This window comes from Chiloscyllium plagiosum, unplaced genomic scaffold (genome assembly GCF_037043375.1).
Source record: "Chiloscyllium plagiosum isolate Xiang-an unplaced genomic scaffold, Cpla_swu_hap1 HiC_scaffold_5, whole genome shotgun sequence".
In the NCBI taxonomy this organism is placed as follows: domain Eukaryota; kingdom Metazoa; phylum Chordata; class Chondrichthyes; order Orectolobiformes; family Hemiscylliidae; genus Chiloscyllium; species Chiloscyllium plagiosum.
The window spans coordinates 44,885,490-44,911,226 of NW_028270143.1; the positions used below are offsets into that span (position 1 = coordinate 44,885,490).

The 25,737-nt window shown below is 43.2% G+C and overlaps 1 protein-coding gene across 1 annotated transcript in view; it reads left to right on the forward strand.

The window, feature by feature from the left end:
- LOC122550244 (uncharacterized) overlaps positions 1-25,737 on the forward strand; it is a 265,713-nt gene that overhangs the window by 161,201 nt on the left and 78,775 nt on the right. The window lies entirely within an intron of this gene.

A 25,737-nucleotide genomic window follows, 5' to 3' on the forward strand; every position in this document is an offset into this window, starting at 1 on the left:
CTGATACCTCTTGCATTAAAATAGATACGCTTCAACCCATCACACTGACTGCACCTTTGCCCCATCAAGTGCCTATCCCTCCTCACAGACTCTCTGCATGCTGTATATGGCTTTTCACTACCTATTTCATCATCTGATCCCGAGCTCAGGTTTCCACCCCCCGCCAATCTATTTTAAAACCTCCTGAAAAGATCTAGCAAACCTCCGCTCAGGAGTTTGGTGCCCCTCTAGTTCAGGTGCAACCCGTCCTCCTTGTACAGATACCAGAAGGTATCCCAGTGATTCACATATGAGGAAGCCCACCCTCATATACCAGCACTGCAGCCACATGTTCATCTGTACTTGTTCTCTATTCCTAGCCTCACTAGCATGTGGAAATGCTCGCAATCCTGCGATTACTACTCTGTTCATCCTGCCTTCTACCTGCCAACCTCGCTCTATTCTTTTCACCTTCCCCTACCTATGTCATGTGTACTAGGACTTCTGGCTCCCCCTTAACAATCCTGTAGACTCGATCTGAGACATCCCTGACCCTCTCACCTGGGAGGCAACACACCATTCGTTACCACAGAATCTCCCATTCTGTTCCTCTCATAATTGAATCTCCTATCACTATTGCTCTCCTATTCTCCCCCTTCCCTTCTGAGCCACAGAGCCGGTTCAGTGCCAGGTTTGCTTCAGTTTGGCCGAAAGGTCAATTTCCTCTGCCAATACCTGAGCCTCCACTGATCCAGGCGCAAATTCAGCCATCCTCATGGACATTGCCAGTTTCAAATCCAACATCATCTGCCCCATCTTAGTCAGGCACATTACAATTTCATCTGCCATTGACTTGATGCCTGTATAAGGAAAGTCTGCCAACTATGTCAGATGTTTAACATGAGGCTTGAACATGTGGACATCACAAAGATCATGAAGCAGAATTATTTGTTTCACTGGCATCAGGTCATTACAAACATGAAGGAAATTATGATTAAATGAGGAAATATTCACAGTATTCTTTTGTTTTCAGCAAATGGGTCTCTTGCTTCTATCTTTTCAGAAATATTCAATACTAACAAACATAGTTACCACTTCCATATTGATGAGTAGCCAAAATATTTCATATTCACTTAAAATAACTATATAAGTGCAAACCAAGACAAATAATTCTTTATTCTGTTCTCTAGCCTATTAAGGATCAAACTGCTGTATCAATGCAATTTTAGTTATGATCATAATTTATGGAAACTAGTAAGAATGGAGCACTTTAACTGCTTGGCCTAATTTATAAATACAATGCCAAACATCTGCCAAAATTGTATTCTTTCTTGTGCACAGGATATAGAAATCACTAGCTAGGCAAGTATTTATTACATGTTTCTAATTGCAAATGAAAAGGTAACAGTAAGCCACATCAAAGAACTGTTGTAGTCTCTGGGGTGTAAGTACACTTACAGAACTGTTAAAAAGGGAGTTCCAGGATTTTGATGCAACACCATTAAAGGAATGGCAATGTAGCTGTAAGTTAGGATGGTGTGTGACTTGCAAGAGACCCTGTGGGTGACAGTGCTCCTCTGCATTGTGTGTGTGTGTGTGTGTGTGTGTGTGTGTGTGTGTGTGTGTGTGTGTGTGTGTGTGTGTGTGTGTGTGTGTGTGTGTGTGTGTGTGTGTGTGTGTGTGTGTGTGTGTGTGTGTGTGTGTGTGTGTGTGTGTGAGTGTGTGTGTGTGACAGTGCTCCTCTGCATTGTGTGTGTGTGTGTGTGTGTGTGACGATATGAGTCATGTTAAATACTGATGGTTTATATCTCTTTACCTGTAGCTATACCCTATGCAAGAAATAGTGATTCTTGTTCAGTATAGAAACTGGTCCACGAATTATATCAACCAAAGCCACAGTACTGTGCATCCTTTCAAAAGAAACCTTTAAAATTTGGTATGAATCCAGGAATAATGGGGCTCAATTCACAACCTGCTACCCTATTGGGTTGAATTAAATTTAGAGGCTTGTCCAACATTGAATTTGGATGCATTGGAAACAGAGACAACGATGATTTCAGTGTGTTATTAGTAAACAATACTTGAAGGCAATCACCTAGGATCTGTATTGTACTTAGACATGACACAGGAATTGACAAAATATTTCCTGCAGGCGGCGGAGTTGTCATTAACCATCTTAAAGGAAATTTTGAAACAATGGTTGATTGACTGTAGACCAGTGAGCCTGACCTCAGTGGTGGGCAAGTTTTTGGAGGGAATCCTGAGAGACAGGATGTACTTATATTTGGAAAGGCAAGGACTGATTAGGGATAGTCAACATGGCTTTGTGCATGGGAAATCATGTCTCAAATTTGATTGAGTTTTTTGAAGAAGTAACAAAGAGGATTGATGAGGGCAGAGCGGTGGACATGATCTATATGGACCAGTAAGGCATTTGACATGGTTCCCCATGGGAGACTGGTTAGCAAGGTTAGATCTCATGGAATACAGGAGAACTAGCCATTTGGATGCAGAACTGGCTCAAAGGTAGAAGACAGAGGGTGGTGCTGGAGGGTTGTTTTTCAAACTGGAGGCCTGTGACCAGTGGAGTGCCACAAGGATCGGTGCTGGGTCCACTACGTTTTGTCATTTATATAGAACATTGAACAATATAGCGCAGAACAGGCCCTTCAGTTCTCAATGTTGTGCTGACCTGTGAACTTTCTCAGCTCGTCCCCTTACAATATCCATCATCATCCATGTGCTTCTCCAAGGATTGTTTAAATCTCCCTAATGCGGATGAGTTGACTACAATGGCAGGTAGTGCATTTCATGCCCTTACCACTCTCTGAGTAAAGAACCTGCCTCTGACATCCCTCTTAAATCTATCACCCCTCAATTTGTAGTTATGCCCCCTTGTACAAGCTGATGTCATCATCTGAGGAAAAAGACTTTCAATGTCTACCCTATCTAATCCTCTGATCATCTTGTATATAAATGATTTGGATGCGAGCATAAGAGGTATAGTTAGTAAGTTTGCAGATGACACCAAAACTGGAGGTGTAGTGGACAGCGAAGAAGGTTACCTCAGATTATTACAGATGGGCTAATGGGCTGAGAAGTGGCAGATGGAGTTTAACTTAGATAAATGCGAGGTACTGCATTTTGCGAAAGCAAATCTTAGCAGGATTTATAATCTTAATGGTAAAGTCCTAGGGAGTGTTGCTGAACAAAGAGACCTTGGAGTACAGGTTCATAGCTCCTTGAAAGTGGAGTTGCAGGTAGATAGGATAGTGAAGAAGGTGTTTGGTATACTTTCTTTTATTGGTCAGAATATTGAGTACAGGAGTTGGGAGGTCATGTTGCAGCTGTACAGGACATTGGTTAGGCCACTTTTAGAATATTGCACACAATTGTGGTCTCCTTCCTATCGGAAGTATCTTGTGAAACTTGAGAGGGTTCAGAAAAGATTTACAAGGATGTTGCCAGGGTTGGGGGCTTTGAGCTATAGGAAGGGGTTGAATAGGCTGGGGCTGTTGTCCCTGGATCGTTGGAAGCCGAGGGGTGACCTTATAGAGGTTTATAAAATCATGAGGGGCATGGATATGATAAATAGACAGAGTCTCTTCCCGGGGTAAAACCAAGGGCTGCAGATGCTGGAAATCAGATTCTAAATTAGAGTGGTGCTGGAAAAGCACAGCAATTCAGGCAGCTTCCGAGGAGCAGGAAAATCGACGTTTCAGGCAAAAGCCCCTATTCCTGATGAAGGGCTTTTGCCCGAAACGTTGATTTTCCTGCTCCTCGGATGCTGCCTGAACTGTTGTGCTTTTCCAGAACCACTCTAATCTAGAGTCTCTTCCCTGGATGGAGGAGTCCAGAACTAGAGGGCAATGGTTTAGGGTGAGAGGGGAAAGATATAAAAAAAACCTCAGGGGCAACTTTTTCACGTAGAGAGTGGTACGTGTATGGAATGAGCTGCTAGAAGAAGTGGCGGAGGTGAGTACAATTGCAACATTTAAAAGACATCTGGCTGGGTGTATGAATAGGGAGGGCTATGGGCCACGTGCTGGCAGGTGGGACTAGATTAGGATATCTGGCCAGCATGGATGAGTTGAACCGAAAGGTCTGTTTCCGTGCTGTACATCTCTAAGACTTGGTCAGTAAACTGGACGTAGCATTGCCAAACAGAATTAAAAAAGCAGAGATGTTTGAGGTACCAACATGCACTTAGGTTTATAGGAAATGCAAAAATGGCCAACTACTTCAGATAGGGAGATGGTAGAGTCAGGTAATGTTCAGTTAAAGCAGTTTGAGCATCAGGAGAGAATTAAGAAGCTAGAGATGGCAGGGAAAGATCAGGAAGGAGAAAGTAGAATTGCAAAGCAAAGAGAATGTAAGTCAATATAAAGCAGCCTTAAATTGGGCTTGAAACAGGAAACATCAGATGCTGATGCAGGCTATGGTGGGGAGAATTTGAGCCCCCATTTGAATTTCAGTAAGGAAATATTTAAAATTGCATCAGCTCTACCAAAATCTGAGGGAAAGAAAATGGAAGTGTTCTTCATGCCATTTGAGAAAATGACTAGGCAAGCGAAATGGGTTAAAAAGGATTAGACAGTTCTCGTGCAGTGTAAGTTGACAGGAAATGTACGCTTCACTGTCAAAGAGGTTTCATAGAACATAGAACATAGAAAAGTACAGCACAAAACAGGTCCTTTGGCCCACGATGTTGTGCTGAGGTTTAATCCTAATGTAAAATATAATAACTTAGCCTATGCACCCCTCAGCTCTCTGCTATCCATGTACATGTCCAGCAGTCACTTAAATGTCCCTAATGACTCTGCTTCCACCACCACAGCAGGCAACGCATTCCAAACATTCACAACTCTCTGTGTAAAGAACTTACCTCTGACATCTCCTTTATACCTTCCTCCTAATATCTTCAGACTATGACTTCTCGTACCAGTCAATCCTGCTCTGGGGAAAAGTCTCAGCCTATTGACTCTATCTATTCCACTCGTAATTTTGTGCACCTCGATCAGGTCTCCTCTCTTCCTCCTTCTCTCCAGAGAGAAAAGTCCGATCTTATTCAACCTTTTTTCATAAGGCAAGCCCTCCAGTCCGAGCAGCATCCTTGAAAAGCTTCTTTGCACCTTCTCCAAAGCTTCTGTATCTTTCCTATAGTAGGACGACCAGAACTGGACACAATATTCCAAGTGTGGTCTCACCAGGGACTTGTAGAGTTGTAGTAAAACCTCGCTGCTCTTAAACTTGATCCCCCTGTTAATGAAAACTAAAACACCATATGCTTTCTTAACAACCCTATCCACTTGGGTGGCAACTTTGAGGGATCTATGCACTTGTACACCCAGATCCCTCTGTTCCTCCACACTACCAAGAATCCTGTTTTTAATCCTATATTCACATTCGATTTCGACCTTCCAAAATGCATCACTTCACATTTATCCAGGTTGAACTCCATCTGCTATTTTTCCACCCAGCTCTGCATCCTGTCTATGTCGTGCTGCAGCCTGCAATATCTCCAATATCTGCAACATCTCCAACCTTTGTGTCATCTGCAAATTTACTAACCCACCCTTCAACCTCCTCATCCAAGTCATTTATAAAAACTACAAAGAGCAGAGGCCCAAGAACAGTGCCCTGCAGGACCCCACTCAACACTGACCTCCAGGCATCTACAACCACTCTCTGCCTTCTATCAGCCAGCCAATTCTGAATCCAGATAGCCAAATCTCCCTGTATCCCATACTTCCTGACTTTATGAATGAGCCTACCGTGGGGAACCTTATCAAATGCTTTGCTGAAGTCCATATACACCACATCCACTGCTCAACCATCGTCAACCTGTCTTGACACCTCCTCAAAGAACTCAATAAGATTTGTGAGGCATGACCTGCCCCTCACAAAGCCATGCTGACTGCCTTTAATCACACTATGCTTTGCCAAATAGTCATAAATCCTATCCCTCAGAATCCTTTCCAAAACTTTGCTGACCACAGACATAAGACTGACTGGTCTGTAATTGCCAGCGATTTCCCTATTACCCTTCTTGAAAAGAGGAACAACATTCGCCTCCTTCCAGTCCTCTGGTAGTACCCCTGTGGAGAGTAAGGAGGCAAAGATCTTCGCCAGTGGCTTAGCAATCTACTTTCTCACTTCCCAGCCTAGGATTAATCTGGCCTGGCCCTGGGGACTTATCAATCTTAATGTTTTCCAAAATTTCTAGCTCATCAACTTCATCAATCTTGATCTGGTCTAGACTGTATCCCAGCTCCTCTAAGTTTTCATTACAACAAGCTCCCTTTCCTTTGTGAAAACCGAAGCAAAAAACTCATTTAGAGCTTCCCCTATCTGTTCAGACTCCACACACAAGTTCCCTTCGCTATCCCTGATCAGCCCTACCTTCTCCCTGATCATTCTCTTATTCCTCACGTATGAGTAAAATGCCTTTGAGTTCTCCCTAATCCTTCTTGCCAAACCTTTTCTGTGCCCCACCTGGCTCTCCTCAGTCCATTTCTGAGCTCCTTTCTAGCAAGCCCGTAATCCTTTAAAGCTGTGCTAGACCCTTGCTTCCTCCACCTTACGTAAACTTCTTCCTTTTCATGAGAAGTTCCTCTGTTCTCATCATCCAAGGCTCCTTAATCTTACCCCTTCTTACCTGTCTCAGAGGAACAAATTCAAGCATCATTCACAACAACTGTTCCTTAAATAGTCTCCACATGTCTGCTGTGTCCTTTCTGTGGAGCAATTGCTCCCCGCCTGTACTTCCCAACTCTTGTCTGATAATGTCATAATTTCCTTTTCCCCAATTAAACATATTCCCTCGGTAACTGCTCCCTTCACTCTCCAAGACTATGCTAAATGTGAGGCAGTTGTGATGACTTTCACCAAAGTGCTCTCCCACCATGAGATCTGACATCTGTCCTGGCTCGTTGCTGAGCACCAAATCCAAAATAGCCTCTCCCCTCGTCGGCCTGTCCACATACTGAGTAAGGAAACCCTCCTGAACACATATGACAAAAACGGCTCCATCCAAACCATCTGCACTAAGGAGGTTCCAGTCGATATTGGGAAAGTTGAAATCACCCATAACAACAACCCTGCTACTTCTGCATTCTTCCAGAACCTGCCTGCCTATGAGATCTTCAATCCCTCTACTGCTATTAGGTGGTCTGTAGAAAACCCCCTTGCTGTTCCTAACTTCCACCCATACTAACTCAGTAGACAAACCTTCCTCAACAACCTTCATTTCTGTAGCTGTGATGCACACTCTGATTAGCAATGTTACACGCCCTCATTTTTTTCCACCCTCCCTCTTCTTTTTAAACGTTCTAAACTCTGGAACATCAAGCAACCATTCCTGCCCCTGTGAAACCCACGTCTCCGTTATGGCCACAACATCATAGTCCCAAGTACTGATCCATGTTCTAAGTTCATCACTCTTATTTCAGATATTCCTTGCAGTAAAGCAGACACACTTTAACCGATCCCTTTGTTTCATCGCTTGAGAAGCCTTCCTGATAGATTTAATACATCCTGTTACTGTCCCGTCTGAAACTGACCACCTCTCAGACATGTGGCTCTGATTCCCACCCCCTGCCAAACTACTTTAAACCCTCCCAAATCACACAAGCAAATCTCCCACCCAGGACATTTGTGCCCCTCCAGTTCAGGTGCAACCTGTCCTTCATGTACAGGTCCCACCTTCTCCAGAAGGTATCCTAATGGTCTAGGTATCTGAAGCCCTACCTCCTGTATCAGCCTCACAACCACGTGTTAAGCTGCATTCGCTGACTGTTCCTCATCTCACGATCTCGTGGCGCCGGTAGCAAACCTGAGATCACTACTCTACTCGTCCTGCTCTTCAGCTTCCAACCTAACTCTCTGTAGTCACTTTTCAGATCCTCAATCCCTTTCCTGACTATATCATTGGTGCCAATATGTACCATGATTTCTGGCTGCTCCCCCTCCCCCTTCAGAATCTCGTAAACCGGATCGGCGACATCCCGGACCCTGGCACCAGGGAGGCAACATATTTTCTGGGAGTCCTGTTCCTGACCACAAAATCTCCTGGGATCATGATGCAGCAAAGAAGACTATGTTGCCACGACACAAGTTAGTGACTGAGGCATATAGGTAAAGATTTTGAAATGTAATGAATGGCCTGGAAAACTAGCATTGAATTTGAAAGGGTTAAGCAAATTAATTTTAACCAGTAAAAAAGAGCATTTGAAGGTGAATCCATATATAAAGCTCATGGAGAGATTATTCTCTCAGGGGAATTTAAAACTTCACTACCTACCATAATATGAACTCCTGTTGAGGACTAAAGGTTTGTAGCTGCTACACAGGCAGCAATAATGACTGACAATTATGAGCCAATCCCTAAACTATAACTGTTATCTATCACCCTCATAAATTTGAAAGGAATAGAAAATGGGAGTGTGAAACGAAGGCAGGTAGCCAAGGTAATCCTGAAAAATGAAAGGTGATTAATTTTGAAATGATTAACAGGTCAAAGGGGTACATGTAGATGGTAGGAGACTAGGGATACTGTGGCGAGTAACCCACCTCCTGACACCCCAATGTCTATCCACCATCTCCAAGGCACAAGTCAGTAGTGTGCTGGAATACTCCCCACTTGCCTGGATGGGTGCAGCTCCAACAATGCACAAAAAGCTTGACACCATCCAGGTCAAAGCAACCCGTTTGATTGGCACCACATCTACAAACATTCAATCCCTCCACCTCTGGGGCTCAGTAGCAGCAGTGCGTAGTATCTACAAGATGTACTGCAGAAAGACCCTTAGACAGCACCTTCCAAACCCATGACCACTTCCATCCAGAAGGACAAGGGCAGCAGGTACTTCGGAACACTACAATTTGCAAGTCCCCCTACAAGCCACTCACCACCCTGACTTGGAAATATACCGCCGTTCCTTCACAGTCATTGGGTCAAAATCCTGGAATTCCCTCCCTACCGGCATTGTGGGTCAGCCCACAGCAAGTGGACTGCAGAGATTCAAGAAGGCAGCTCGCCACCACCTTGTCAAGGGCAAATAGGGATGGGCTATCAATGCTGGCCAGCCAGCGATGCCCAAGTCCTAAAAATCAATAAAAAAGAACCCTAGGATATTCGAAAACTGCAGGACAGGTAGATAAGATGGTTAAGAAGGCATATGGAATTCTTAGTTTACTGGTCAAGATGTTGAATATAGGAGCAAGGAGGAGAAGATAGACCTGTATATGATGTTAGTTAGGCCACAACTAGATTACAGCATGTAGCTATGGTTGCCACATAGAGGAAGGATGTGACTGCATTGGAAAGGATGCAGAAGAGATTCATCATGTTGTCATCTGGGCTGGAGTGATTAAGCTATGAAGAGAGACTAGATAGGCAGGGGGTGTTTTCCTGAGAACAGGGAAGGCTGAGGAGGGAACTAATTTCCTCCCCCCAGCCTGTCCGGATTTCACCAGTTTCCTCATTTCCCCTCCCCCCAGCCTGTCCGGATTTCACCAGTTTCCTCATTTCCCCTCCCCCCAGCCTGTCCAAGGGATGAACTCGGATTTCACCAGTTTCCTCATTTCCCCTCCCCCCAGCCTGTCCAAGGGATGAACTCGGATTGCACCAGTTTCCTCATTTCCCCTCCCCCCAGCCTGTCTCAGTCAAATCCATCAAATTCAGCACCGCCTTCCTAACCTGCAATCTTCTTCCCGACCTCTCCGCTCCCACCCCAGTCTGACCTATCACCCTCACCTTGACCTCTTTCCACCTATCACATTTCCGACGCCCCTCCCCCAAGTCCCTCCTCCCTATCTTTTATCTTAGCCTGCTGGACCAACTACCCTCATTCCTGAAGAAGGGCTAATGCCCGAAACGTCGATTCTCCTGTTCCCTAAATGCTGCCTGATCTGCTGCGCTTTTCCAGCAACACATTTCCATCTCTGAGGAGGGAACTAATTGAGGTGTACAAAATTATCCGGGGCATAGTTGGGTAGATAGGGAGAATAATTTCCCTTTAGCAGAGGAGTTGGTAACAAGGGACACAGTTTTAAGGTAAGAGGCAGGAGGTTTAGAAGGGAATCGAGGAAAGATTTTTTCACGCAGAGAGTGGTGAGAATCTGAAGCTCATTGCCTAAATGGTGATAGATGCAGGAACCCTCAGTACATTCAAGAACTACTTAGATAAGCACTTGAAATGCCATAGCATACAAGGGCATGGGCCAAGTGTTGGAAAGTGGAATTAGAAAAAATAGTTGCTAGATGACAGTGCGGACACGATATGCTGAAGAGTCACTTTCTGTGTTTAAAACCTCTATAACTGTCTAAGTCTGTCCTCAATACTGTCACTGGACAAAAAATATTGTTGGTCTATTTTCTGCTGTTGTGGTCCTGGTGTTGTGCCTTACACATCTGGAGTGCATGTATTAAATAGCACACACTTAGCCCATGACCTTTCCATCTCGTCTCTGGAAGCACAGTCGGAATCTGGCACTTGCCCAACATTGGAGGAGGGATGTGTAAGGTCAGAATCGTTAATGCTGATGCAATATTTGGTAAATTGTCTCCTAGTTTTAAATAAAATCTATCATAGTCTGAACTTGTACCTACTTTGTTAAGACATACTCAAAAACTTCTTTATGTTTTTGAAGAGATTTTGAGAGGTTTGTCCAGCTAATTATATCTCCTAAATAATGTTCTGAAAGGAGGTGGGTTAATTCTACATCTCATGTAAAATTACAAATTATATTCTTTTGTTTCCATAACTGTGAATAGTTCACCATTTTTAATGTGTAAGGCTGAATCTTTTCTGTTCTCAATAGCACATTTGCAGTGCTATATAGTGACTCCATTCATTTTATGACTTGTAAAAGTTCATTGTCCAGATCAGACTTACAGGCTTACAGATTAGCGAGTGCAGATTCTGTTTTGGTTCCCTGGCATGATCCCAGCCCTAAGCCAGAAGAATTTAAGGATGACCTTTCCATCCAGAGGCAATTAGATGTTCTTGAAGCCCTTAAATGGCCAAATTAAATCTATCAATAGCAATTGGAGACTGTGTGGTAAAACCAGGGACCCTCTCTGTTTGCTCAGGGAACTATAAATGTAGCTCATAGCAGTTTCTTCTGATAACAAGGTTCATCCTGGCTGAAACATGCACATTTCCCTCACCACAACCAGCCCCCATAAATAGGGATTGCTTTCTATTGGTCACAGAGCAGTGTGCATGATTGCTACTTCGGTCAGGTAACATCCTCACTTGCAGGGGCATGTTGTCCATTAAAGACAGCTTTGATATCAAGTAGTCAATTACTCTATTACTACAGAATCAGGACATGGCTCCCATAAACAACTGTGGCCAGGTTATCTCTGAATATTCAGGCCCACTGGTCAGGACCACTGCTGCCCAGACAAAATTCAGCTCGAGGGAGCACAAAACATGAAAGAAGTTTTATACTCTCTTCCTCAAACAGCAATTGATTCTAGACCAGTTGTCCAATTTGAAACTGAGTTTGTTAGATTTTTGTTAACCAAATGTACTAAGCATACTGGAACATTGTCAGGTCTGTGGAGTAAGGTTGCAGGTCAGCTATGCTCTCCTCAGCTTCCTATCTTCAAGCTCCTGGAACAAAACCTTGCAACACTTGAAACAGTCAAATTTCCATTGGCATTACCAGTTAAAATCACTACAGACCTTAATTTCTTTATGTCCAGCTACTTTCGGGTATCAACTAGTGACATGTGCAGGGTGTGCCAATTTAAGCCAACTGGATTTCTACCAATAGCCGAGAAACTCAATGGATGACTTCTGGAAAAATTCTGCTGATGACACCTGACTGAGCTCTGATCCACAGGAAAACCACAACAGAAGTCACATGACCTTGAGAATGGTCATCAAGCAATCGTGGGCTGCTGAAGATGTGATTCAAGTGCACCAACAGATCTTAGTGTGGACCAGCAAGGGTGTCCCAAATAATAATGGTCAGCTTTACATGGTAGAGCATATTGCTGAAGAGAAGACAAAGTCTAGAGGAAGAAGAAAGTAATATCTGCACTGCATCGTCTGAGCAGGAGGTGCTTGGTTTCACTTTCTCCTTTACTCATAGCATTTTCCCCAAGGCTGATGCCCACTTTGGCCGAACATCTGGTTCTAGCTGAGCAGAGTTTGGAGTGCTGTCAGACAAGAACTGTCTGCTGGATTCCCTTAAAGGCTACCCTTAATGGGAGGGAGCATTCCACATGGAAAGATGACCCAGGTATGACCTACATCTACCGGGATTCTTCTAATCAAACACATGCTTGCCCTCAGCAACGACCAATTTCCCACCACCATTTTGCGAGAGCCTGTCTGTAACCCTAGCAACCTTGACCCTACTGACCTTAATGATGCTGTTCATGGCTGGGTGCAGTTCCGGTATTGGCCACCTCTCCTGGCAGCACTACTGGGACAGAAAAACTGGGGCCTTTTTTGAAATGGCCATCAGCTCTTGGAGATGGGATCTCTTTCTTTAAAAAGACAGTCAGCCCAAGTGCAGTCAGTTACTTACCTGATGTACAAAACTTCTGCTTGAATCTTGCAGAATCAGCTGAAGTCAAGTTGTCCTCATCTTTCTGGCCAGTGGTCAGGGCCAGCACCTCCACCCACTAGAATCCCAGCCACTGTGTAACATTCCAGTTACCTACCTTGGAGGTTTCAACAATCTATGTCTATCTGAACTGGCGGAGGATATGCATGAGTTATACAATGATATATTCTCAGAGTATACTTCTTAAGAGTGTGCTCCAGCTCCTGACGACTCCTCAGCTTCCGCCATTCCATGCCTGGCAACATGTTTGAAGGACATCTGGGAGTGAAAGGCATGAATTAGAATGGAAATGAGGAAATTGTTGGAAGTCGGTATTGTGCTAATGTTTATAATGTAGTCAGAGATGGCATCAAGTCAATATGAGTGATAATTGTCTGCTGTATGATTGTTTAATTCTAATTCTGTCACCAGGTATCCAGGTGACCCTGAGTTGTACATAGAGAAAATGAAAAGGAGTTAGGAGTATGAGAAGTTGTATGTGTTGAAAGGATTGAAATACAGTGATTGTGGAGGGTTACTGTAAAATATGAGTGCAAGATGGCAATAAGAGTGAGTATTAGTAATGACTGTTTAGGTGGATACATGAGGAGATGCCTCAAGGTCGAAGAATAGGAGTAACAGCAAAGTATATTGTTCTGAGGAATGTTGTTTAAGAGATGGCTGGAAAAATCTGAGTGAAGAGAGTAATGCTTGAAGACGGCATGACATTCATCATTCCTGCCCTGGTGAAGTCTTTGAACCACTTTCAGCACTGTATGATTTCAGTGCTCACCTACTGCTCACCTGCTCTGTCACTTCCTGTCATGACTGATTTCACTCGGATTTTGGACCCTCCTATCAGAAGAAATAAGATTTCTCAGCAGGCTCTCGAAGTCTCTAGCATTAACTCCAAGGATGCCACTGAGAACCATATGGGCAAGGTGACAGTGACCTTTTCAAACCAACACTTCATCAGCAGTGCTCCTGGATCGATTAGGGATGGGCAACAAATGCTGCCCAGGCTTGTAATGCCCACCTTTATGAGTTCTTTTAAATTCTGAGGCTTGAGCAGTCAGGTGTGGGTTGTCATCCCATGAACATGCTCCATGTGTTTGGAAAATTGGGAAGTGGAATGTTAGTACTGTGTCTGAGTTCAAAGACCATGTCAAAATTCGTTCCAAGAACTTCCAGGTTTCCAGCCTGCTGCTCTCCACCATCACCGTGAGCAAGTACAGAAAGTCAACCTCCCATAGAAAACAATAAAGGATCTATTGCGAATAAAGTTAGTGCATTCAAATGAGACAACACGAAGCTCTGACAATCTTGTTTTAGATTCATTTTTTTTTGCTCAATCTTGTAATAAAACATTTTGGTACATTCAGAGTGAGATATTTACAATTCTGTGAACATCCAGTATTTGCTATTGAAGATAGAAGAGATTTAAATGTTCAAGAGATGATTACCTTTCATGTTGTGTCAAACATCAATGGAATTGTTGTAGAAATGTTGGGAAAATCAGTCTCTGAGGCTGACTAGCTCTTCTATAGTTGTCTTGTTCAGCTCTGGCTGGTTTCTGTTTCACATCGTGATTGACTCCTTGTAGGAGATGATATTCTTATCAGAAACCTGCTGTAAATAACACACTACCAGGAGAATGGGATACACATGTCCTATGGTTCTACTACCTATAAAAGGAAACTCATACCCACATCGTTTACTGCCCAAATATTTTAGTGAAGAACACACAGTTGTCATCAAAAACCTCAAAGACCAAATTATATAAATGATTTGGATGTGAACATAGGAGGTATGGTTGGTAAGTTTGCAGATGACACCCAAATCTGAGGTGTGGTGGAAGAAGGTTACCTCAGAGTACAAAAGGATCTTGATCAGATGGGCCACTGGGCTGAGGAGTGGCAGATGGAGCTTAGAGTCACAGAGTTATAGAGATGTACAGCAAGGAAACAGACCCTTCGGTCCAACCCAGCCATGCCGACCAGATATCCCAACCCAATCTAGTCCCACCTGCCAGCACCCGGCCCATATCCCTCCAAACCCTTCCTATTCATATACCCATCCAAATGCCTTTTAAATGTTGCAATTGTATCAGCCTCCACCACATCCTCTGGCAGCTCATTCCATACACATACCACCCTCTGTGTGAAAAAGTTGCCCCTTAGGTCTCTTTTATACCTTTCCCCTCTCACCCTAAACCTATGCCCTCTAGTTCTGGATTCCCCGACCCCATGGAAAAGACTTTGTCTATTTATCCTATCCATGCCCCTCATGATTTTGTAAGGTCAACCCTCAGCCTCCGACACTCCAGGGAAAACAGCCCCAGCCTATTCAGCCTCTCCCTGTAGCTCAGATCCTCCAACCCTGGCAACATCCTTATAAATCTTTTCTGAACCCTTTCAAATTTCACAACATCTTTCAGATAGGAAGGAGACCAGAATTGCATGCAATATTCCAAAAGTGGCCAAATCAATGTCCTGTACAGCTGCAACTTGACCTCCCAACTCCTGTACTCAAAACTTTGACCAATAAAGGAAAGCATACCAAACGCCTTCTTCACTATCCTATCTACCTGCGACTTCACTTTCAAGGAGCTATGAACCTGCACTCCAAGGTCTCTTTGTTCAGCAACACTCCCTAGGACCTTACCATTAAGCGTATAAGTCCTGCTAAGATTTGCTTTCTCAAAATCCAGCACCTCGCATTTATCTGAATTAAACTCCATCTGCCACTTCTCAGCCCATTGGCCTTAATTTAGATAAATGTGAGGTGCTGCATTTTCAAAAGGCAAATCAGGGCAGGATGTATGCACTTAATGTGATCATCAGATCATAAGATTCCTGAAGAAGGGTTTATGCCTGAAACGTTGATTCTCCTGCTCCTTGGATGCTGCCTGACCAGCTGCGCTTTTCCAGCAACACATTTTTCAGCTCTGATCTCCAGCATTTGCAGTCCTCACTTTCTCCTATAAGATCATACGACCATAGGAACAGAAATTAGGCCATATGGCCCTTTGAACCTGCTTCACCATTTGATCATGGCTGATAGATTTTTCAACACTGGCACCACGCCCACCGTTTCCTCCACTACATCGATGACTGTATTGGCGCTGCCTCGTGCTCCCACGAGGAGGTTGAACAGTTCATCCACTTTACTAACACCTTCCACCCCGACCTCAAATTTACCTGGACCGTCTCAGACTCCTTCCTCCCCTTCCTAGACCTCTCCATTTCTATCTCGGGCGACCGACTCAACACAGACATTTAGTACAAACCGACCGACTCCCACAGCTACCTTGAGTACACCTCCTCCCACCCTGTCCCCTGTAAAAACGCCATCTCATATTCCCAATTCCTCCGCCTCCACCGCATCTGCTCCCAGGAGGACCAATTCCACTACCGAACAACTCAAATGGCCTCCTTCTTCGAAGACTGCAATTTCCCCTCCGACGTGGTCGACGACGGTCTCCACCGCATCTCCTCCACTTCCCACACCTCCGCCCTTGAGCCCCACCCCTCCAATCGTCACCAGGACAGAACCCAACTGGTCCTCACCTTCCACCCCACCAACCTCCGGATACATCGTACCATCCACTGTCATTTCCGCCACCTCCAGACAGACCCCACTACCAGGGATATATTTCCCTCTCCACCCCTATCAGCATTCAGGAGAGACCACTCCCTCTGCAACTCCCTCATCAGGTCCACACCCCCCACCAACCCAACCTCCACTCCCGGCACCTTCCCCTGCAACCACAAGAAATGCAAAACTTGCGCCCACACCACCTCCCTCACCTCCCTCCAAGGCCCCAATGGATCCTTCTATATCCGTCGCAAATTCACCTGCACCTCCACACACATCATTTACTGTAAACACTGCACCCGATGTGGTCTCCTCTACATTGGGGAGACAGGCCGCTTACTTGTGGAACGTTTCAGGGAACACCTCTGGGACACCCGCACCAACCAACCCAACCGCCCTGTGGCTGAACACTTTAGCTCCCCCTCCCACTCCGCCAATGACATGCAGGTGCTTGGCCTCCTCCGTCGCCAGACCCTGGCCACACGATGCCTGGAGGAAGAGCGCCTCATCTTCCGCCTAAGAACCCTCCAACCACACAGGATGAATGTAGATTTCTCCAGCTTCCTCATTTCCCGTCCCCCCACCTTATCCCAGTCCCAACCCTCGGATTCAGCACCACCCTCTTGACCTGCAATCTTTTTCTCGGCCTCTCCGCCCTCACCCCCTCTCCGGCCTATCACCCTCACCCTCACCCTCACCTCCTTCCATCTATCGTATTCCCAGTGCCCTTCCCCCAAATTCCCTCCCCCCTACCTTTTATCTCAGCCCACTTGGCACACCAGCTTCATTTCTGAAGAAGGGCTTGTACCCGAAACGTCGATTTTCCTGTTCCTCGGATGCTGCTTGGCTTGTTGTGTTTTTCCAGCGCCACATTTTTCAACTCTGTTAGGTTTTTCAACCCCATTTTCCCACTTTCTCTCTGTAAACTTTGATCCCCTTGACAATCAAGAAGTTTTCTATCTCTGCTTTAAATATATTCAATGACCTGGCTTCCACAACCCTCTGTCACAATGAGTTCCACAGCTTCGCCACTCTCTGGTTAAAGAAGTTTCTCCTTATCTCTGTTCTAAAGGGTCTTCCTTTTACTCAAGGCTGTGCCCTCGGGTCCTAGTCTCGCCTACCAATGGAAACATCTTCCCAACATCCACTCTGTCCATTCAGTATTCTGTAAGGTTCAATCAGATCCCCCCCCCCCCATCCTTCTAAATTCCATCAAGTATTGTCCCAGAACCCAAAATTGCTCACAATACTCCAAATGTGGTCTGACCAGAGCCTTATAAAGCCTCAAAAGTACATCGCTGCTTTTATTTTCTTATCCTCTTGAGATGAATGACAACATTGTATTTGCTTTCCTAATTACTGACTCAACCCAAAGAGAATCCTGGACTAGGACGCCCAAGTTCCTTTGCACTCTAGATTTCTGAATTTTCTCCTCATTTAGAAAATAGTCCATGCCTCTATTCTTCCTACTAAAGTCCATGACCTCACACGTTCCCATATTGTATTCCATCTGCCATTTCTTTGCCCACTCTCCTAACCTGTTTAAATCCTTTTTCAGCCTGCATGCCTCCTCAATACTACTTTTTCCCTCACCTATCTTTGTATCACCTACAAACTTAGCCAGTATGCCCTCAGTTCCTTCATCCAGATCATGAATGTATAAAGTGAAAAGTTGTGGTCCCCTGCTTGTTACCTCCTCAAAGAATTTTAACAGGATTTGTCAAGCATGACCTCCCCTTGATGAAACTATGCTGAATTTGCCCTATTTTGCTACACGCTTCCAAGTATTCAGCAATCTCATCCTTCACAATGGAGTCCAAAATCTTACCAACTGCTGAGGTCAGGCTGATCAGCCTATAATTTCCTGACTTTTGCCTTACTCCCTTCTTAAAAAAGGCATTTACATGAGCAACTTTAGAGTCCTCTGGGACCCTCCTTGACTCCAGTGATACCTGAAAAATCACTACTAAAGGCTCCACTATCTCTTTAGCTACCTCTTTTAGAACTCTAGGGTACAGCTCATCTGGTCCAGGTGACTTGTCCACTTTCAGACCTTTCAGTTTTTCTAGCACTTTCTCCTTGGTGATGGCCACCATACTCATCTCTGCCCTCAACTCTCTTGAATTTTGGGGTTATTACTCGTGTCTTCCACTGTGAATACTGACACAAAGTATTCATTCAGTTCCTCAGCCATTTCTTTGTTCCCGTTACCAATTCTCCAGCATCATTTTCCAGTGGCCCAATATCCACTTTTGTCCCTCTTTTGCTCTTTATATATAAAAAGAAACTTGCAATCTTCCCTAATATTATCAGCTAGCTTACCTTCATATTTAATCTTCTCCCTTCTTATTTCTTTCTTCGTCGTTCTCTGTTGGTCTTTGAAGGTTTCCTAATCCTCTGGCTTCTCACTGCCCTTCACCACACTATATACTTTTTTTTTCTTTTTTTGCTGTCCCTGACTTCCCTGGTCAGCCATGATTGCCTCATCCTCCCTTTGGTATGGTTCTTTTTCCTCAGGATGAATTTCTGTTGTGTCTCCAAATTACTCCCAGAAACTCCTGCCATTGCTAGTCCACTGTCTTTCCTGTTAGGCTCCTCTTCCAGTCAATCGTGGCAAGCTCCTCCCTCATTCCTCTGTAGTTGCTTTTATTCAGCTGTAATACAGTTACATCTGATTCCACTTTCTCCCTCTCAAATTGCAGAGTACATTCAATCATATTATGATCACTGCCTCCTAAGGGTTCCTTTACCTTAAGCTCCCTTATCAAGTCTGCCTCATTGCACAACACTAAATCCAGTATTGCCTGTTCCCCGGTGGGATCCACCACAAGCTACTCCAAAAAGCCATTTCGTAGACATTCCATAAATTCCTTTTCTTGCGATCCCCTACCAACCAGATTTTCCCAGTCGACCTGCATGTTGACATCCCCCATGATCAATATAACCTTGCCTTTCTTACAAGCCTTTTCTATCTCTTTTGTATCTTATGCCCCAAATCGTGACTACTGTTTGGAGGCCTGTAGATAACTCCCATTATGATTTTTTTCACTTTTACCATTCCTCCCTTCTACCCACACAGATTCTACATCATGTGATGGTAATGTCCTGGGGAGTGTTGCTGAACAAAGAGATCTTGAAATGCAAGTTCCCGTTCCTTGACATTGGAATCATGTGTTGGTAGGATAATGAAGAAGGCATTTGGCATGCTTACCTTTGTTGATCAGTGCATTTAATACAGGAGTTGGGAAGTCATGTTGTGGCTGTACATTGGTTAGGCCACTCTTGGAATACTGTGTGCAATTTTGGTTTCCCTGCTGATAGGAAGGATGTTTTGAAACTTGGAAATGTTCAGAAAAGATTTACAAGGATGTTGCCAGGGCTAGAGGGTTTGAACTACAGGGAGCAGCTAAGTAGGCTGGGGCTATTTTCTCTGGAGTGTCAGAGGCTGAGGGGTGACCTTATAGAGGTTTACAACATCATGAAGGGCATGGATAGGGTAAATAGACAAGGTCTTTTCCCCGGGGTGAGGGTGTCAAAAACTAGACGACATAGGTTTAAGGCAAGAGGGGAAAGATTTAAAAGGACCTAAAAGGATCTTTTTCAAGCAGAGGTTGGTGTTTGTATGGAATTAGCTGCCAGAGGAAGTGGTTGAGGCTGGTACAATTATAACATTTAAAAGGCATCTGTATGGGTATCTGAATAAAAAGGGTTTAGAGGGATATGGCCAAATGCTAGATTTATCATGGATATCTAGTCGGCATGGACAAGTTGGACTGTTTCCGTGCTATACATCCCTATGACTCCATAACTATAAGCTTGCTATTGTACACAGTCAACTAGAATCCACCAGAAAAGGTTTTGGTCGCACTGAAGGTGAGCACATCACTGGTTGAGTGTGCATATTAAGGACTGTTAAACTTGGCACCCTCCATGGGATTAGGGAGTCCTGGTCTGTGAATTACAAAAATCTATCATCCCAGTTCAGTGGGTAATAGGGATCGCAAATGGAATGTTGACCTTTATTTCAAACAGAATAGAATATAAAAGGAGAGAGATTTTGCTAAAACTACCCAAGGCAGTAGTCAGACCTCAGCTGGAATACTGTGAGCAGTTTTTAGCCCCTTATCTAAGAAAAGATATACTGAATTAAAGGCAGTCTAGAGAAGTTTGTCTGGGCTGATACAAGGGCTGGAGGAGCTGTCTTCTGAAGAGAGGTTAAGTAGATTGGACCTTTACACCTTGGAATATAGAATGATGAGAGGCAACCTTATTGAAACATACAAGATTCTTAGGGGACCTAACAGGGTACATGTGGAAAGGTTCTTCCCTTTTTGGGAGAGTCATGAAGCATGGAGCAAAATCTCAGAATAAGGGATCAAACATTTAAGACAGAGTTGGAGGAAATATCTTCTCTCAGAGGACAGTGAATCCATCAAATTACTTACAGCAGAGGCCTGTTGAGGCTGGGTCACTAAATATATTTAAGGCTGAGACAGACAGGTGTTTCATTAGTGAAGGGAATCAAGGATTATGGGGAAAGGCAGGAAAGTGGAGCTGAGGATTATCAGATCAGCACACATACACACTCCTGTGTATGATTGATGTGCATACCCTAAAGATGACACTCAAATTCCTGAAGTGTTCCATATTTTTTTCAGGGGGTTGACGATGTCCTGATATTATTGCTGGATTGTTAATCTACAAATCCAGGTAGTATTCTGGGCACCCAAATTCAAATCCTGCTATGGCAGACTGTGGAATTTGAATTTGATAAAAATCTGGAATCAAGATTCCAATGATGACCATGAACTCATTGTCAATTGTCAGAAAAGACCCATCTGGTTCACTAACGTCCTTTAGGGAAGGAATCTGCCATCCTTACCTGGTCTGGCCAACATGTGACGCCAAACCCACAGCAATGCGGTTGACTCTCAACTGCTCTCTGGGCAATTAGGGATGGTCAATAAATGCTGGCTTGGCCAGCGATGCCCTTATCCCATGAATGAGCTTTGAAAAGTGCCATTAATCCGATCCAATCGCTTTGAATGTTGTAGCAGAATTGATGGGTTGATTGGCCTACTTCTGCTCTTCTGTCTAATGATCTTAAGCCTTAGTGTGAAGAGATGGAGAAAGTGGTAATAATCTCCAGCAAGTTCAAACTGATTCAGAGTATTGCTGATGACATTCAATGTTCGAAAGCACAACCATGAAATTACTTTATCTAGTTGTGACAGACGTCTTGTGGAATATATAAAAATTATTCAGACTTTGTAAACATTAAACAAAAATTTATTCTTTGATTTGCCATGAAGTGACAACAGTGGTGGGCAACGATGGAAGTGTGATTAACATAAGTACAGTAGTGAAATATAATTAAGGAAGCCAACAGATGACAAGGTGTGAGAAAAAAAGACACACATTAGAAGAGGATTTATGTTCAAAACCTGACACTATGAAAAGATTAACTATAACCCCAGGAGTAGACTCATCACATTACAATGTGTGTGTGTGTGTGTGTGTGTGTGAAAAACACCTCTATGTTCTGTCACATATTTTCACAATAATTCCATACCAAATAATATTTTTAGCCATCTAGCAACAATCTGCCTACAATTCTACTAATATGTATTTTACCCCATGGCATGAAACAATTGTTAATCTTCCATTTCAATCAAGGTTAAAACACTAAAACAGCAAAGAAATTGACATCAATTTGTATAAGGACATGAGGGCATAAAAACTAGGAACAGGAGGAGGTAATTCAGTCTCTCACACCCGCTCTGCCATTCAATACAATCATGCATAATCTCATCTTTGCCTCAACTCCACTTTCCTGCCTGCTCTCCATAAGCCTATAATGCATTACTAATTAAAATATGTCTTTATTTTCTTGAATTTATTCAGTGTCCTAATGCCCATTGCACTCTTGGGTAGTGAATCTCCTTTGAGAGAAACAATTCCACTTCATCTCTGTTTTAAATCGGTCACCCCTTATCTGAAAAGTATGACCTCTCATTCCAGGCTGCCCCACAAGGAGAAACATCTGCTTTATGTCTACATTGTCAATCCCCTTTAGCATCTTATATACCTCAATTAAATCTCATTCCTCTCAACTCTCACAAGTATAGGGCTAATCTTCTCAATCTGTCCACATAAGCAAGCTTTTCGTAGCTAGAATTAATTTAACTAATCTTCTCTGAACTGCCTCCAATGCAATTACATCTTTCTTCAAGTAAGAGGATCACAACTGTATGCAATACTCCAGATGAGCATGACACAAACTGAGTTATAATAATTCATGGTAAAGCATTCTTGAGAGTTCTCTTGTTTCTGGCTCTTTCTGGCCATGATAGTAATATTTCCTTTTTACTAAACTTGATGAACTGAGGAACATACAGGCCTATATTCCTTTACCCCATGGATACTAAATTAGTTTGAAGAAAAGCATCCAAATCAAAGAGAGAGATACAGCTTGAACTTTGACTTTGCACTTGTCACTGTGGCAGCAGCTGATACTTTTCGATGCAACAAATACTATTTACAGAATTGACGAGGAAAGAGCTTGCATTTACATAGCATGTTACATGTCCTCACAAAACATTTCACAGGTAACACATGACATTTAGACTCATGAATTTTACAGCACAGGAGGAGGTCATTTGGCCATTAGACCCATACCAGTCAACCTAACTACACTAATCCCATTTCCAGCTCTTCACCCATAGCTGGATATGAATATTTAAATGCTGCTTAAATGTTGAGAGTTTCTGTCTCGACCACCATTTCAGACAGTGAGCAAACATTCTCCTGAACTCACCTCTTAACCTTTTACCTCTTAAATCTAAGCCTCCTGGTTATGGCCGCTTTACTAACAGAAAAAAATGCCTTCTTGTCCATCCTATCTTTACCCCTCATAATCTTATAAACATCTATCAGATCCCCTCCCAACCTTCACCGCTCCATGGAAAACAAACACAGTCTATCCAATTTTTTTCTCATAGCTCAGATCCTCCAACCCAGGCAGCATCCTGGTAAATGTCCTCTACAGTCTTTCTGGTGCAGTCAACTATGATGTGGTGACCCGACATCTTTCAGTTTTCTAGTTGTAGCTTAAGTGGTGTTTTAGTCACTAACTATGTATAAGCATAGGTGGCTGTCAATTTATGCACTTTAGGTGTTGAAATTCATGTAAATACACGTCATCAATCACATGACCCTGACATCTGTAAATGAGAAGACCCCAAGACACTGCACTAAATAGATGCATTTTGAAATCAGTGATGTTCAGATATAAATAAGATTCATATACATTACAAGTGGAGTTGAAAAGTATAACTTAGAGATAAGGGGAAAGCAAACTGCAAATGTGTAGACACTCATAGCCCGAGTTACTCCAGACTGGAACCTCAATGTACAAGTAGCACAATGGGAAGAATAACCATCCAAACTGATTTATTAGGACTGGATGGAGATTGTCCAGATTCTTTGATCTCATAGAGTCATAGAGTCACACAGCACAGAAACAGATCCTTCGGTCCAACCAGTCCATACCAAACATAATCCCAAACTAAACCGGTCCCACCTGCCTGCTCTGAGCCTCAACTGGCAGATGTACAGTCTAAAATCTTGGCATTTTTGATAATGTAGAATCTTTAATATTGGCTGTCAAACTATCAACATCCTGGGGTTGTTATTGACCAGAATCTGAACCTGGACTAGCCATGAAAATAAAAGCCAAAGGCTGGGAATGCTGGAAATCTGAAACAAACACAGACAACACTGGAGTTATGAAGAAGAGCCATATTGGATTCGAAATGTTAATTCTGTTTGTTTCTTCACTGATGTTGCCAGACCTCCTGAGTTTTCCAGCATTTTCTGTGTTAGCCATTTAAATACTGTGATTACAAGAGCAGGTAAAAGGCTAGGAATTCTATGGCAAATAACTCATTTCCTGACTCCTCAATGTTTGTCCACCATCTGCAAGGCACAAGACATGACCATGATATATACCAAGGTTCCACAGTCACCACATTTCAAATCCATAGCTGCTACAATCTAGAAGGGAAGGACAGCAAATGAATGAGAACACCACCATTGGCAGGTTCTTCTCCAAGCCACTCATCATCCATTGGAATAAATCACCGTTCCTTAAGTATTGCAGAGTTGAAAATCTGCAATTCCATCCATAACAACATTGTGGGTGAACCAACACTAAAAGGACTGCAACAGTTCTGGAAGGCAGCTCATCACAACCTTCTTGAGGGCAATTTGTGTGAGCAATCAATCTAGTCCAGCTAGTGACACCCATTTCCCTTGAATAAATTTAAAAAAAAATCTTTTGTATGCCAAGATTCATCAAAGGGTTTGACTTTACAACCTACTGCTGCCGAAGGAACGCTGTTCCAAAGGAGCCAGCTGCCTGTGGGAACTTTGTGTGCATAAATTGGCTGCATTGTTTGCTTACATAAATATTGTTGCTACTTCAGAAGCAATTTATCATCTCTGAAATACTTCGAGACATCCTGGGGATGTGAAAAGTGTCATGAGAAAAGTGCTCTATCTTCTGCTTCTCTTAACCCCAAAAATAGTTTTATTCATGTCCCTGTACAGCATTACACGTCATAGCATTGATTTAAAATAAGGAATACAGGTTTACTGAATTATTCATGCAACATTCTTCCATTATTTTATAGAAGACCAAGTGGTGTAATGATAATGTCACTGGACTAATTATCCAGTGGCTCTAGTTAATGTGCTGGGGGCATCGATTCAAAATCCTTCTGTGGAATCTGATGGAATTTAAATTCACTTAATAAAAAAAGTAACAATGACCTCTTCTGGAATTGGAAGCTAGTCTCAGCTATGATGAGTGCAAAGCTATCACTGATTGTTCTATATACCCATTTAGTTCACTAATGCCCGAGGAAATATAACATCCTTACTGACTCTGGCCTATTGTAATAAAGTGGAGGTCCACCCCCCCAAACCCCCACCCCCCCCACCCACTCCCCCCAACCCCCCCAAGAACTAGAACTGAAATACCCAAAGAGGAACCCCTCACCCTATAATCTGTAAAACAGTTGTGAAAAGTGATGTGACCTGCTTCTCAGCAATTTTTGTTGGTTAAATAAAATAGATCCCTGACACTCACTTTAAAATCAACAAGTAACAATTTATTTATTTAACTCTAACAGTGGACAAGTTAACTAAACTATTAAGAAACTGAATAAATCCCTTCTAACTACTAACTATTCCTGAATAAAACAAGATTCTAATGGTATGCTATTCCAATAAATACAAGTTCCACTCATATAACAAAATAGAATTTAATCTCTCGAAATTACAGTCAGTTTATGTGCCTTCTGGAATTTTCTGTGCCTTCTTCCATCATTTCCTGTGTCAGGAATGTCTTCTCTGTTGGTTTCTTATGTCAGGAACGTCTTCTCCACTGTTAATTAGATGGTGCTGTGAGAGCCAATGATTCTCTCTCAAAAACTGAGACCTATTAGCTCTGGCATTTGACAGTTAGCTCTCTGGGTCATTTTCCAACTGTCTGCTTCTTTTATATCCTTGATGACATATCAATATTTGTTA